Source organism: Vanacampus margaritifer, chromosome 1, assembly GCF_051991255.1.
Source record: "Vanacampus margaritifer isolate UIUO_Vmar chromosome 1, RoL_Vmar_1.0, whole genome shotgun sequence".
In the NCBI taxonomy this organism is placed as follows: domain Eukaryota; kingdom Metazoa; phylum Chordata; class Actinopteri; order Syngnathiformes; family Syngnathidae; genus Vanacampus; species Vanacampus margaritifer.
Window position 1 is genome coordinate 33738062 of NC_135432.1, and position 16445 is coordinate 33754506.

General features: G+C 40.3%; 1 long non-coding RNA gene across 1 annotated transcript; it reads left to right on the forward strand.

The window, feature by feature from the left end:
- Window positions 1–245: 245 nt before the first annotated feature.
- On the forward strand, window positions 246–16146 carry LOC144038074 (uncharacterized). Its single transcript, XR_013289144.1, has 3 exons — window positions 246–600; window positions 2361–2432; window positions 12398–16146. It is a non-coding gene; the product is annotated as an uncharacterized LOC144038074 (long non-coding RNA).
- Window positions 16147–16445: the final 299 nt, after the last annotated feature.

Consider the following 16445-nt stretch of genomic DNA (forward strand, 5'->3'; position numbering starts at 1 on the left):
ACAATAAATCAAATGGGAGAAAAATCATGTCAAGTCATCTTTATGTATAAAAGTGAAAAGTTAATTCACTTGGATGGACAAAACATAACAAATGCACACAGGGATTAGTCACATGACATCCGGAGCTCTCGGGCAAGTGGGCATGTGTTTAGTCTACAGAGGCGGTCCTCACTTTTCCATGTCATAAAGTGAGGACCCACTTGACTTCTTGGGTTGTGAGGGAGGGACTAATGCTTAGAGAGCAGGAATGAACTGGATGGGTGAATCCCATTTTGGGGGTGTTCTGGGTGATGAATTGGCATTTTAACATGGCTAAAAAAAAAGTTGATTTCCCATAATATGGACCCTTTCAGTGTTTGTGACTTATATTAAGGCGCCCTCAATAGTGCGGAAATTACGGTAAATTGCGTCCTGCTTGGGTTGCTCTTCTTTTATGATGTCATGCTGTTAACATAGCTGGTGGGAACAAGCAACATCCGGATTTACTATTCCAAATCATACTGTGGTGTGAACATAGCTTTAGTCACACTCAGTTTGGTTCAGTAATTATTTTTAATTCATCCCCAGCAAACTGGTCAACATGGAATATTTAGAGACGAGGTAATGACCTTAAACAATGTTTTTGCTTGAGCTGGAATCACGCTGCAATAAAACGATCTTTTAAATGGAAAAAAACATACAGTTAGGAGTTGTGCAGAAGCGCGTCTTAGTCGGTGCGTCAAGTATAGCGTAGACATTGGTTAGACACGTCATACATCATGTATGAAGGATTGCATGGCCATGATTGAAGAAAAAACACCTCATGAAAGTGTTGCTATGGTGACATGGAACTTATAGGCTCAAAATGTAAATGATATGTGCATGTTAGAAGAGAACCTAATGATATGCTTCCTCTGCTGCGGCTGCAAGAAGACTCAAATGAATACTTTGGCCCAGTGAGGATTTTCCTGCTGGGATGCAGACAAGGTTAACTGTTATGGGTCATAGTAAAGAAAAAGAAAGAAAACAGCTTTAAAATCAATTTGTTGTCCAGGCCTGCAGAGGACTGCCTCTGTGTGAGTGGTTTAATGTGCTCCATTTTCACGGTTTTTGACATATTGATGGATCTACTCTCCTGCTCTATGGAACATAATGTTGGGCTGAGCCACTGAGATGACACGGCTCAAGTCAAATATGTCGATAAGTACACAAGAGTCTGCTCTTTGAGTGGTAAAAGTTTGGTCATAATACCAGCCAGAATGTAATGCTCTAGAAAACATCAGTACCCACTGCCTATCTATGCTACCCTGAAAATTAGCTTCCATCTCTCAAGCTGCACTTGACCAACTGCAAAATGGCCTCCCTGTGAGCAACAACAATTTTCTATAAAAAATACCGGAGCATGGTTGCTTTTATAAATGATGGAATCTGAGTGAATTTGTAGCCATGTATGGAAAGCCTTTAAAGTCACTGTACTGTCGTAAAATAATAACAATAAAAAAATACTCCAACAATAACGGCACACCAGAAGGCTCTCATCCTACTAATGACACCATGGTGAGACGATCGTGGGCGTTACAGTGTCAGTAAGAGGACCGCATGTTTCCCTAATCTCCATCGCACATCCTTTGTCTAGTCTAGTTTAGCCCACATGAAACATATACAGAAAAAACATAAGTTGTAGGCGCATATTAAGTCAGGTGGTCAGTGGTGAGAGGATGAGGTAGAAAAAGTATTTAAATTATCGCTAAATATTAAGAGTTATAACCATATCCAAATATCACCGTTCAGTTTCATCACAGTATTAATCTTATGATATAATAATTATTGCAATATCACGGGAAAGCTTGTGGTATTACAATAAGACTAAGATTTTGTCCACACGTAGCTGTTTTTTTTTAAACAGTATTCCTCCCATCCCCGTCTTGGAAAATATTGTGTCACACTGCCTTCGCTTATAAAAAAAAAAAAAGCGTCCACACTCATACGTAGAAGTGTATTTTTAAGCTCATTTACAAGCATGCCAAGCCTCTAGGCGGCAGTAGTTACTAGCCAAATGCTGCTCGTCTCTTGACATCGCTTCCACAAAACGTCACACAAGCACAGACTTGTGCCTAAGGCCCTGATTACACATAGCCAGGGTTTTTGCAAACAGACATATTTTTCTCCATTTTGCCTTGTCATCCACATATCCCCGAGGATACCCCCCCCCCACCCATTAAAAACGAAGTTTACTAAAAACTCTGGCCAAAGTGCACATTTGTGGATTTCTCCAGATCTGCGTTTGCGTGTGGACAGTCATAAACGGAGATTTACGTCTTCGCTCTACACACGTCACTCAAACACAAACCTCAAGGAGCTCTCTCCTTTGTTTACTGCAGGTGTGCTGCTCATCTGCTCGGTGTCAGACGTGAAACCACACGGATCCACGTTGAAAGAGATGGAAGTACGAGGTGAGTGAGCCGAGTCATCCAAATTGTTTGATCCGATGCCAGAAGACATTGTGGTAGTGGCGGGGGAGTATAAAAGAACAACTCTCTGCTGCTGCGTCCGTTATCCACTGCCAGGCAATGTTTGCTTGTTATAGCCTTTGTTCTTGTGGATAGGATTGCCTGGGTCATCTCTCCCGTCAAATGGGGAAACTGATTAGACGTCTTTTGAGACGCTCAGCATTGACTTGTGTATGTGTAAAGGAAGGTTTTAGGTCGTGGGGGAAGAGTGCAGGTGTTTTAGGACTAAGGGCACGGCTCTAAAAAGTGACTAGGGAGTGGCATGCTGTCAGGACAGTTGACCTGTGCGATCTTCCCCCAGGTCCTAAAATCTTCCACTAAATAAGCTTCACTTTTTGGTATTGTGAGTTGCATAAACAAAGTTGTTTAAAACCAAACAAACTTTGCTTGTCTTTTATTTTGTATTTACCTTTTGTTTTTCCTCTATGCTCCATTATGATGTACTCACTCTGATTGTCCACGTATTTCTTCATTATTTAAAAAACTAAACAAAAAAGGCTTGTGCGCACGGACAAGTCTGTACTAGTGTGACATATTGGTGGAAGTGACGTGAAGAGATGAGCAGTATTTGAATAACTAATGCCTCATAGAGGCTTGGCATGCTTGTAAATGAGCTTAAAAACATACTTATGCGTTTTACTGTGGACGGATATTTTTCATACACGGGAGTGGAAAAATATTGTTTTGTGTGGACAAGGCCCAACAGTAGTGCAGGATAGTTCTTGATACACGTGGGGATTTTGTCTCGACCAATACATGGCCTGAAAAAAAAAACCGATTCATAAGCATATTTTAGAATGCTGGAAATTTCTGACAGGGCTGTAGCCCTCTGTAGCCCCAGTGTAGCACTAACCCTGTGTGGTGGAGGGAAACAGAGGCGAAATGGAGACTACTTTTATCTTGCTGTCCGAGTCCTTCTCAATAGGCTTATGTAGTTCTTGTGTACTTTCCCGCAGGCTTTTGCGAAAGACATCTTCAAATCATATTCTATCATGCGCTCCTGCCAAAGTTTACATTCGTACCTGAGGCAGCCCTCGCGAGGTAGGGATGGCAGAAATGGAACACTGAAACGATTGAATTATTTGGAACAATTGATTGGGGAAAAAAAAAGAATCAACACATTCAAACAGTAGAGCAGTGTTGCAAACTCCCCAGTAAGGAAAGTAGCTATTGGCTGTCACACAATTAGCAATCAGCATAATAAATTGTAATGGATGCCCTAAGAGAGAGAAATAATATTCATGGTTTGTTTTTTATTTTGCCTTTGAACTAGATTATTATTTCTCAATATAACTTGATGACTTCTTAAATGTTTTGTTTGATTCAATAAATCAATTTTGTCCTCTACTGGTTAGAACATCACATTCAATCAAAAGACTGTTATGTGGAGTGGAATTGCTATTTTTTGTATGTCTTTTTGTCTCTTAACTTTTTATGATTTATTTGGGTTTGTATGAAAGGATATATTTTTCTCAATCACTTAGTGTTTGTAGTGTGATCACTTTTTACTTGCTGAAACAAACACTGATCAAAACAATTGCGGGTGTAATGGAACGTGAAATTGAACAGTCACGTGACATTGTCCTTCTGATACAGACCTTGGAACAGTGATTTGAATCGCAAGTTCCGCCTAGGTTTCAATACGTACCGAAACACTGTTTTGATTTTGCCATCACTAGGTGCGTTTGAAGTGTCACTGATCAATGTATCCTACAATCAGTTGAGTAGAAGCACCTATGGCTAAAGACAATCTGTGGCAAGGTTTTTACTTTCTGGACCTTAGATTCCCCAACCGTACCTACAATTCACATTATGTCTCTGTATTTTTAAAAATGTAATTTGGCAATTAACATTCACCCCTTCCGTAAACTAGTTACACTGTCAAGGCACGATCCGCGCCCCCTGCACAATCTATTTTCGATTGTCTATGGCAGGTTTCCCAATCCTAGTCCTCGAGGACTACAATCCTGCAGGTTTTAGATGTTTTTGCGCTCCAACACACCTGATTTCCTATAATCAGCTCATCAACAAGCTCTGCAGGAGCCTAATAACAGTCCTGATATCCCGTTTACTCAAATCAGAAAAGGCACACAGCTATGCACTTTTCTGGCTGCGCAGACTCAACGGAGTCTCTCATTTATCCACCTTTTTTGCCAGATGCAGTACACACTGTGGGTGGAGCAACCATAAAATGTCAACTCTGACTTCCCGTCCATGCTCAACTTAAGCACTTTTTTCATCTTGCACAGTATAGAGGCTAGTAAGTCTAGCACCCCGTGAAGCTGAAACTTAAAACTTTTAACAATTACAACATATGTCGCCACACAAAAGCATGTTCCAGAAAACTATAAAATGTACAAAGTCATATTGACGGAATAAAACATGTTTACTGAGCTTAGCAAGGAGGTTCTGGAGCTCGGAGTTTAAAGTGTTTTAGCCGAAGTGGACTTTTTTTTCACCTTATCACCAGACAAGTTTTCAAAGTTTTTTTTTTAAAGCGCACGGCTCCCACTATACAACAACTTCAGTCAATTGTGATGGCACAGTGGTGAGTTCTACAGGTATATTCAATCATAACCTGGTCCGTGGGGCGAGAAAGGTTGGGCATCGCTAATCAATAGAACGGCAGGCACATCCTCTTTTAAAAATAAATAAATTGGTGGACCTCCAAACATGTATTCAGCATAGTATTCCCATAAAATGTTTTTATGGATTTTCACACAGAATAAAAAAAAAGTGTTAGTGTGCTAGATGGAGCAGTGCAGAGGTCCCAATTGGCCGACACCACATACACTAACGTAAGGTAGTTTTATATTTAATGTGTTTTGTTTTTGTAATGAATTTGAATAAATTGCATAGATTTTTCACAAGTCTCAGGAAACCGCCGGCCATCCTCAAAGAATTACCCCTCTTTGTTGTTTGCCCACTCATTCCTAGGTTACATGCAATAAGTATGTCAGAAGTCTGGACTGGAAAATGTGTAGATGAAAAGTGTGCAAGCCTTGGGGCATAAGAAACGATTTACACACAACTGAGAAATTATAACCCTAAGCCACATGTGGCCGAGAACCAACCCCCGAGTGGCCCAGCCTCTGGTCCAGCTCACCTGAATTGAATTGCATTCAAAATATGGAGAGGGCATCTCCGTTTGCAAGATTTCACAAATTAAGGTATTACAGTGTTTCGCACCGTAAATGCAACCCTCCTCTTAGCCTAGCAAAGAAGCGCGGCTAGTGGAGCTAACAGGAGTAGTGCCAAGATAACTGAAAAAAAAAGTCCCTTTCAACTTCCAAACGGAAATTTTACAATGAAAACCATCAAATATTCACAGGGTTGGAATTTTACCTCCAGACGTGTTTGAAAGTGAAAAGCTGTTGAATGAACTCGATGTCATGTCCAGAGCCGTAGATAAGTCCACGGACAGAACTGATACTGCACAGTTGTACTTATTTGTCCGTTTATTTGGCGGCATATGCTTGGCTTACTGCCGTTAGAAAGACACACAACTGGTGAGGTGGTCTTTGAGAAGATTTCAACATTCCTCTGTCTGGTTATGGAGCATGTATTGTGAGAAGATGGGACTCTATCCATAGCAGGTAAAATATGTGGATTGGCAGCACGTTGCTCTGCTGTTGCGCCCCTGATGACATTCTTACACTGTATCGTATATCAAATGGAGTTGTGTGCGAAACTTAACAGGAGCTTAAACACACTTAAATGCACTTTGTAATGTTCCAAGTTGAGTCAACCGGGAAAAAAAAACGTTATTTGTGTTTTTATGCACTTTGAGGTACACTTGGTTAAAATGTGACCAAAATGATTATATACACAATTTTATTTTATTTTTGTATTAAATGTATTATTTTAAGTAAAAAAAACACACCTCAGGTTCTGTTCAATAACAGCTTTGTTTTTCTGTTTGTGTTGATATGCCTTTGCCAAAAGGAAGAGAAACAAAAATCATCCATATTGGTTGGAAATATGCCATTATCAGCTGTTTACTGGGTGCCGAATGCGTCTGGCCCGGCTCCATTTCTTGCCTCCCAGTGCAGAGGATGTGAGATCGAGTCCGGGCTTCGGCCTTCCTGGGTGGAGTTTGCATGTTTTCCCCGTGCTTGCGTGGGTTTTCTCCGGGTACTCCGGTTTCCTCCCACATTCCAAAGACATGTTAATTGAACACTCCAAAATGTCTATAGGTGTAATTGTGAGTGCTGATGGTTGTTCGTCTCTGTGTGCCCTACGATTGGCTGGCAACCAGTTCGGGGTGTACCCCGCCTACTGCCCGAAGCCAGCTGAGATAGGCTCCAGCGCCCCCCACGACCCTTTTGAGGACAAGCGGTTAAGCAGATGAATGGATGGATGGGTGGATGAATGAATTTGTAATTGAATAGCCCTGCCCTATAGCCTCACAGTAAAGCACAATACTAAAATATCAACAACACAATCTCAATGTCATTTCTACGCCAATCATACAGACAATTACAGTGGGGCTTTATTTGAAAGCACTCAACAAGTGTCTCTCATTAACCACTAATTAAAATGCCCATATAGTCAATGTTAAGCGGACACGGAATCAGTCTATAAGTTTAATTAGGTTAATTGGTATTTGCTCAAGTGTTCATTGTATTGACATCTAATTGGGTGAAGACATAATAGATGCACCATGAAATAAAGAACCATGAAGGTTGGGAGCGGGGAGTTTGATGGGGCTTGACCCAAGTGAGAACAGCTGCTCTCTTAGTCTGCTTCAGTTGTATTCAGCAGCATTGCTCAATGTGCGGCGGGTTTTAGACTGTACATGTACAAGCACCACATTTTGCAGGACTCTCACTTGTGCACCCTGCACAGGTGCACCCAACTTTATTTTTTGATGCGCCAAAACAAACATTAAGGGCATCCAAATTTTCAACTGCATCACTTTCAACACCACATTTTCATAAGGTTCACCCTTTTTTGGGGGGGAAGAAAATTGCTGCCGGTCACTGTGGGCAATAATGACTGATAAATGATTAATTAGCAATTTGTTTATCATAAAGCTCTTTATTTGAAGCACAATTCCACAAGACAGGTAACTTCCTCAAAAGTATTGGTGCTTAAAGTGCTCTGTGCCTTAAACATTCAAGAAGCTGTCAATCATTCTTATCATCCCCAGCTGCAGTGTTTTTGGCACATTTGGCACAGAGGCTACCTGGCAAGTCCATCCAGAAGCTGCAATATATTCGAAATACCGCTGCCAGGGTGCTGATGAGAGCCAAAAAATACGAACACATCACCCCCATTCTCAAATCACTGCACTGGCTCCCCATTTCATCCCGGATCAATGACAAAATTCTGCTACTTACTCATAAATGCATCCATGGATTCGCACCGACATTCAAAGAACTCATCACGGTACAATCCTCCACCCGCACCCTCAGATCTTCAAACACGTTGCTCCTCCAAGTCCCTAGTACCAGACTCTCCACCATGGGAGGCCGAGCTTTTTGCGCAGCCGCACCGCGACTCTGGAACAGCCTCCCAACCCAGTTGAGGGCCATTCAGAGCCTAGACTCTTTTAAATCAGGCCTGAAAACCTTTATTTTGAAAGACCTATGACATTTAATTATGAACATGATTTTATTTTATTTTTTTCTCTGTAGCAGATTGAGATCACGTTGATGAAAAGTGCATTACAAAACTAATTTATTATTATTATTATTATTATTATTAGAGGTATAGAGACTCACTAATATCCTAACAGCTAATATAACATCAATTGAGTTTACAGTTAAGAATAAGCGTCAAGTAACAACCTCAATGTGATCACCACAAGCAGATCGAAGCAACCGCTTTTGCATTAACATTCACACAGCCACTAATTAACTGTTATGACATACATCACAGTCATATAATATGTTTGTTACTGTAGCACTGCCTTAGATTTCATTTAATTTGTAAAAGGTTTTTAATGTGGTGTGGCCAGTTTGTTAATTATTTCTAAAATCAAACCAAGTATTGATCCAATGAATTTGTGTTACTCGTATGATCGCAGTCGTGTATATTTTTCAGTGTTTTTATGGGGCAAACTGTATTACATTATTTATCACAGTTTGTTTTTATTTATTTTTATCCTCTTCCCACTACAATCCACAAAGGCTTTAATTTATGACTGCCTACAACTGAGCGATAAGAGAAGACAGTGACACAGCTGCAGCATTATCTGCTGCTGTGGTATATTACAGTTGTAAATCTTTTGCAAACAAAGAATTATATGTGTTCTAGACAGGGTTTATTATTTATATACACATTACTTATTTACAGCACATACATGACCAATTTTTTGTAACTGGTGGTATGCACACACACACACACACATATATATATATATATTTTTTTTTCTTTTCTTTTTGTGGTATTTTTATTTTGTTATTGTAAAATACAACATTGCTTCCCACATTTATGTTCATAAAAAATATAGTACACTTTATTATAAATTTAGATATACATTGAGATCTAAAATGTGCGATTAATATATATATATATATATATATATATATATATATATACACATATACACGAGCGCACGCACGCGCACGCACACACACGGAACAAGTGCAGAAAAACTTGTGCTGAGCACAGGTGAGTGAGTGAGTGAGTGAGTGAGTGGCCCACTTGAGAACTTGATCACACACTTGGTTGGAACAAAGTAACAAAATATGCCAGATGCTCTGTTGGTCGCTGCTTTTATCACTCCACAAAGTAATGTAATTTATTAGCAACTTCCCACTCACACGCCAACACACAATACTCAAAGTTAGAAGTTTGAACTGAGACATGAACATGCACAAATCAGTATGAAAAAAAAAATACATTAAGAACCAATGAATATGTTTGGGGGTGGGAGTTGGGGTGGGCGGGGGATGGGGGGGGGGTAGGGGCAATGCGGTGAAACACATTATCTTGTGGCTGCAGTAGTAATTGTGGTTGTTAATGTGGGACCAATTAGCAAGACCCATCAAACTGGAGTGCTCTAAATGGACAATTAGATTTGATCAGATTAATGGCTCACTGCCAGAGAGGAAGAAAAGAAAATACAATTTACACAGACGTTGGCCACTTTTTTTTAGCATGCTGTAAAAGCTTAGATACACCAATCCGATGTCGGACAAATGTGACCGAGGCCTACCCCCTGTGGTGTCGGCCTATTTGGTTATTCAGAGTGTACCAAAAACAAGTGCTCATATGCGCTCCAACTCATGGGGACACGGTGCGTCACTCTCAGCGGTATCAGAGCAAATTTCCAAACATGCCTTATGCAAATGGCGTTAAGTTGGGCACCTCATGGGAGCACTTAATGTCACATCCACTGTGTATTTGTGCAAAAGCATCCTTGTGCAAATTGGTGCGCCCCATGGATGATGAGGCCCTACGTGTGATCAGTGGCAACAGAGTCTTGCTCAAGGACACGACAGCCATGTGTCCGGGGGGATGGTCTTAAACCAGGGTGCGCACAATAGAAACTGATCATCTTTATCGCTTGGCTACAGCTGCCTAAATGCAAAGAAAAAGAATATCACCAGTACCAGTCCTTTATTTATATCTGTTGTTTTCCCCCCGACATTTATTTTGATATAGATATTCTGTCTTCATTATTAAATATAAGGAGAGGAGGAGTTGCGCTGCTGCAGGGGAGCCTAATAGCTTGTCACTCGCCTGCTGCATAGTAATGACTGCCAATGTGGCTTTATAATTCAAAACACACACACACGCACACACACACGTGGATGTAGAAAGAGAGGCAATTCCGCCGGACAAACAACACTACTGGTTAGAAACATGATTCATTACACTCTTTTACCCCAGATACACTAATAGCTAATTAGTTGTAATGTTCCTCACAGCTTTACAGCTATTTCGTGCTTTACTTGATAACGCACAGCAGGCTATGCTTTGAAGTATGCTGCTTTATGATGCCATGGGGTATCACAATTGTCAAGTGGTCAGTGGGAGCTGGCGCGGTTGATCGAAATGGGCAAAAAGTCACTGTAATATCCACACATGTAGGAGGACCAAAACAAAGCAAGCCGTGTTTCAAATAATGGTCGTCTTTCACCCACCGTCTTAAATGGTGACTTTTCTATAAGTCCAAGACAAAATAAATCAAACATAAATTGTTGTAATGCTATACAGTTGCATTTTCAGGACCTTTCTTTCAATCGACAGTTAACTGGACCATAATCCAATGTTTGCTAAAACAAAATGATGTTGCAGAACTTGACTTTTAATTGATGACCTCTGTTACAGGGCATACTTTGTTTTAATAACATTACAGTCAGCTGATGTGGATTGAGGGTGGGGGCACAAGGAAAATAGAATTATTATGAATTAAAGGGATAGTTTACGTTACTATATATGTGCTCCATTCGCATCGATAAAAAGTATTATTTTTCCATAATTTGATATGATGAATTTTCATGTACATTTAGTAACTTTAAAAAATATTTTAAAAATACTAAAGCATTAAATGACCGTCACTTGCGTAAATGTTGGATTACGCTGCACAACGATATGCAGCTATGCCAAATGGAATGCAACCAGCGTTAATCCTGAAAGAATGAAGCCTTATTGTTTTGAGCTATCGTTTCTACTTTGGATGTGGACGATACGGCGCGGGATGGTATTTTTAGGCACAAAAACTTTGGAAAACGAGTGGCTCGTTCGGGAGCTGTACACGCAAGGACAATCGTCTAATGAATTTGTACTGCTTTAAATACATAAAAGTGGAATATATCAATATAAGTGGCATGTCTTTCTGCTGTTGCTGTTGCATTGTTCCAAACTACAGTAAACTAATTAATTACTACCAATCAAGCCACACATGTAAAATTAATGAAGCCTTCCTTTAAACTGAGGAGGGATTTGCTCCAAAGAGAACAAACAAGGAAATACTAAAGTAGAAAGGCCCGTTTGTAGTTAACCAAAGTGTGTCTGGCTCATTAGCAGCTCAGGATGTCTGAACATGTGGCTGCCTTGGGGATTGGACTCACCTTGACATATTGGTGACATCAAAGTGAATATGCAAAAGCCTTCATGGGTGCTGTGCTGCTTACTGTTGACAGATGCTTCAATACACAGTACGACCACCTGAATATATATCAGACAGATGCAAAAAAAGGGAAAAAGAGAAAGACAGCATTTATGTCATTTGGCATATCAATCAGTCACAGAGGAACATTCACCAACGTCTTTGCTGCAAATGAGTCAAAAAAAAACACATGGATCAAACTGTCAAGCTTCGAAATGAACGCACTGCTTGATTATACAGCACATTATGTTGTGTTAATAGGGATGTCAATTTGAAGCACTAAAAAAACCTGACCTACGTCATTGCTTGAAGCATTGAGAAAGAAAGATGTATTATTTTTAAGCTTTGCAGAAATGAACAAAGACCAACCAAGAGAAATTCTTTCTGCTGTCACAGGGGACCGGGCGCCTAGCCCAAGCTATTAAATGTCTTCGGTGGAGCAAATGTTTGTTGTTTAGTGGGTCGGCAGGCATTCCCCTCACTCCCAGTTGTCACCATAGCCTGCTTACTCACATATGAGAAATGTCAACACTTTGGAGCAGAAGGAACTTTCCACTTCGGTTTGAGTGACAACTGCACTCTTGAACTCACCTTCAGAGTCTCTGCACCAACCACAAAAATGCAATCTTGTGTCTCTTAATTTCAAAGGGCAAATATTTCTTCCATTTTGGAAATGATCTTCGTAGGTTACGCACGACACACTCACCAACAGTGTACATAATCGGTTTTGGTTAAGTTGGTACATTTAGTAAATCCGGCCCATGGTTTCTCCAGCATGTTGTAGGCATTCATCTTAACCAGCTGCTTGTATCCATGGTTTTGTTCTTTCTGTTCCTACCCACAGCCGTTGACTATAGGTGAGGGTGGGAAGTTTGATCCACCATCAAATGGACCACCTCCTTCACCCCAATGGATGGATGCGGAATGCAGAGTCAACATCATTGCATCACAGGCGAGCATTGAAGTGCCCCCAGCACAACCAGGGCGTCTTGAGCAGGAGCGCTCTCCAGCGCCCCCTCCAAAGACTCAAATAATCTAATAATAATAACCCCGGCTAGCTTGCTTTTGGAATATGCATAATGATGGCTACCTGAAGAGAACCATGCAGAAGAACCCAGAACCTAGTCCTAACATTCTTGTAAAGAAGTCCTCATCAATGCCGCGCCCTACCGTGTGGTATTAAAAAACAAACATGATCAGTTACACCCTTTCCATTAACATTGCGGTAAAATAATAACCATGATTATTTTGGTCATGATAATCATATTTTCACACAGCTTTATCTATAGTTTAAATGTGCTCATGTTCCATTCAACCTTTTTTTATTTTTATTTATCATAATACAGTCAGCTAGAGCAACAAACTTGTGCCAACCAATTTGGCAAAATTGCACCACTAATGTGTTTCAGTGATGAATTGGTTTCTAAATGATTAATCAGAAGCTATTTCAGCAGCTCCAAACTGCATATAGTTCCAAGCTGATGTCCCTTCCATTGTACCGATGTCATATACTGTGATAACATTTTATTAACATAAAAACAACGAGATGTGATATTACACATGCCTAAAGCCAACTTCTGGGCTACCCAGGTCCACGAGTGGTAAGACCTCAGGAAAGGGGACCCACATTGCAGAAGAGAGCCCCCGGTAACAAATGCATGGTCGCGGGAAAATGAAGTTCTCCTTGTGTTATAATCATGTTGGGTGTGAGGGTCGCTCTTTGTCTGGTTCCTCACCTAAGAACTATTTACCCTCGGAGACCCTACCAGGGGAATGACTGACAACTGGGCTCCAAGCATCAATGGGACACGTAAATCCCTTCACCTAATTACAGCTTGAGGTGGGGAGACAAGCAAGACACAGACACTTGTGTCTGTTTTCAATTATAGGGAAGAAGCCTCATATGTCTCCTTCAAAGGCTTCAAAATGATGTGAATGTGACCCAGGCATGTATAGGAAAAGAGAATCTTTATCATAACCATGACAACAATGTATCACATATTTAACAAGAGGTCATGTAGGACACTGTAATTATTGCCAGTATTGTCATACATCTGGGAAAATTGTAATTATCTCCACAGATATTCATCCATCTATCGGTTGCTTATCTTGATTTAGGGCAGGAGGTCCAGCCTGGATTACTCACCATTAAATGAGTGGTCTCTTTCATTACGTTCACAACGTCACACTTTCACAACGTCTTTTGGGGAATACCAGACCAACATGTCATGTCTTAATTCAACCCAATCAATTTCTTTAGAATTAAGATTAAAATTCACTGATTGTCACACCCACCTAAGTGGGGCGAAATTCATTCTCTGCATTTTGACCCATCTCCTGAGGGAGCAGCAGCTGCGCTCAGGAATCATTTGGTGATATAACCCACCCATTCCAACCCTCAATGCTGAGTGTCAAGCAGGGAGGCAAATGGGTCCCATTTTTAGAGTCCTTGGTATGACCCAGCCAGGGATTGAACCCATAACCTCCCAGTCACAGGGCGGACACTCTACCACAAGCCACTGAGCTGGTTATTTGGTGGTCGGCATTTGGATAAATGGTTCTTCTTTACTGTTTGGGTCGCATACTCGCAAAAGGCACGGTCCACAAGACTGTTGGATTTCCACTCAATGTCCAGCGTCAGACTGCCTGACAATCAAAAGATTCTGGATTCATGGGTTTTGAATGGTCTCTCTGTTTTCTCAAGGTACTCTGGCTTCCTCCCACATTCCCATAACTTGCATGTTACTGTAAATTGATTGAAGACTCTAAATTGCTCATAGCTGTTTGTGCCCTGCGATTGACCTCTCGCCCAATACCAGCTGGGATGGGATCGAGCTCACTCCCGTGACCCTGAATAGAATAGTCGCAAGAAAATGGATCAATGGAATGCCCAGTGCGTCCAGAAAAGTAATGTCGGTGTTAACTGCATTTTAATGGAAGAGGAAGTCAGTCCTTACAATACAGTATGTACAGTACAAGGGCAGATACCAGTATGAGTACTCAACCTTTAAGTAGACACAGATACCAATATCAAGTACTGATACCACTAGTACTTTTGATACCTAAAATGACGCCCCCCCCCAAAAAAAATAAAAATAAATAAATAACCAATGATCTAAAGAAAGACTTATACTGTAAATCCCATTAGTGTTTTAAGAAACAATCTTTTATGATCTTGTAAATATTGGGCACAGTAAGTGTGCCAACTGAGATGATAATTTTTGTCTAACAATAATAATAATAATAATAATATCAATATTAATATTAATAATTTATCCAAAAGATTTAGATCCTTCTGTGTACTATTAACAGAAGTGTATTTTATTCTCTCTGCTCAATTTATGCACATAAATCTATGATCAAGGGCTTTTAGCCGAGGTGATGTAATGTATAAACTAAGTATTCATTAAAATTTCACACTGTCTCAATATTCAATCTTTAATTACATTTTTAAATGAGGTGTTATTGAGTGGTTCAGAAGACGAATAAAGAATAATAATTGTCTGTTAAGTTCTTGGAATTACCATGTTTAAATGTACACAACCAATGTAATGTTTGATTGAAGATTATTTTAAAGATCCGGTACAAATAAAGAAAAGAAGCAAACATTCTACAATATAAATATTAAATATGCAATACTGAAACACCATGAACGCTGGTCCAAAAAGGAGTAGGAAAAAGTTCCAACTAAATCATGTTTTTTTCTGGAACGGTGCCAGCACTTTACTCATTCCATTTACATTCTATTTCATTTGCATGCAGAAGACCATTTGGGCAGCAACCTAGTTGGGCATGATTCAATGTCACCCAGCTATTCGCTGGCAGAATTGCTGTGATGTTGATGTAGGGCAAGGGATAATGAGGAAGCCGATGAGTGATTCTTCAAACTGAAGCTGAAGCTCAAGTGGGCATCAGTAAGTAAAACAAAGAAAAATTGGAAGTGTTTGCCGTTTGCGGGCTGTGCTGGCTCTCATTTAACCCTCTGATAAAACAGCACAAGAAATTGGAAAACGAGAGCAAAAACAGACGGCGTTGGCGTCGGGTTGTCTTCATTTCACCATTTTGATATTAAGCTCTGTGCTTGAGCTTGTTCCCAGCCTTGGACCCCATTGTAACCTTTTACAGGAATCTGAGAGGCTTGCTAACAAGCTAAGCGTGTAACTTGAAAAGGCAAAAACTGCTGTTGGTTGAACCCTTAAATTGGCTGTTGCTGTGCTCTCTGTAATATATAATGAACATCATCGTGAAATACACTACCGTGAATAATTCAGTGTCTCTCACCATTGTAATGTCTGAGTTGTAATTGTAATTACTTCCTACTTAATCTTGGGGAATTTGTATTAAGGCTACATCCGAGAACACTCAAAATTATACTGTATAAAGTGTTTAATGTACACACTCAAGTTTTACCAGTGGTAGCTATTTCAAATTTGTTGCTGACTACTATTATTTTGTGTTCTAGGTAATTCATTACACTGACAATGTCCTCACACACGACTCTCTTAGATAGAAAACTGTTTGCTGACACTTTCTGAGAAGTGAATTAATTGACTGAAATGTTAATAGGCTGGTTTGTTCTACAAATAAATTGATTCAAATTATTTACCAAGTAAAAGAAAGCACTTTGTGTCCAAACTTCACTGGCAGAAATCATCAAAATGTGAGGACTGAAGTTGACTTGTGTTGGTGTATTGAGCTCTTTTTCCTCATGCTTCCAGCTTAATTGCACGTCAAGGTGAGAAAATTCAGCCCTCCCCGCATCACTACCCCAGGAGAGGGCAGCTGCCTCCTCTCTGCGATTCCTCAGTCCTGCCTGGCAGCCTGGACTCCAGAGTCCTTTTTGTCATTTCCACTTCAATTACAGCCGCCCTCGCAAGGGGAGCCCCCACTGC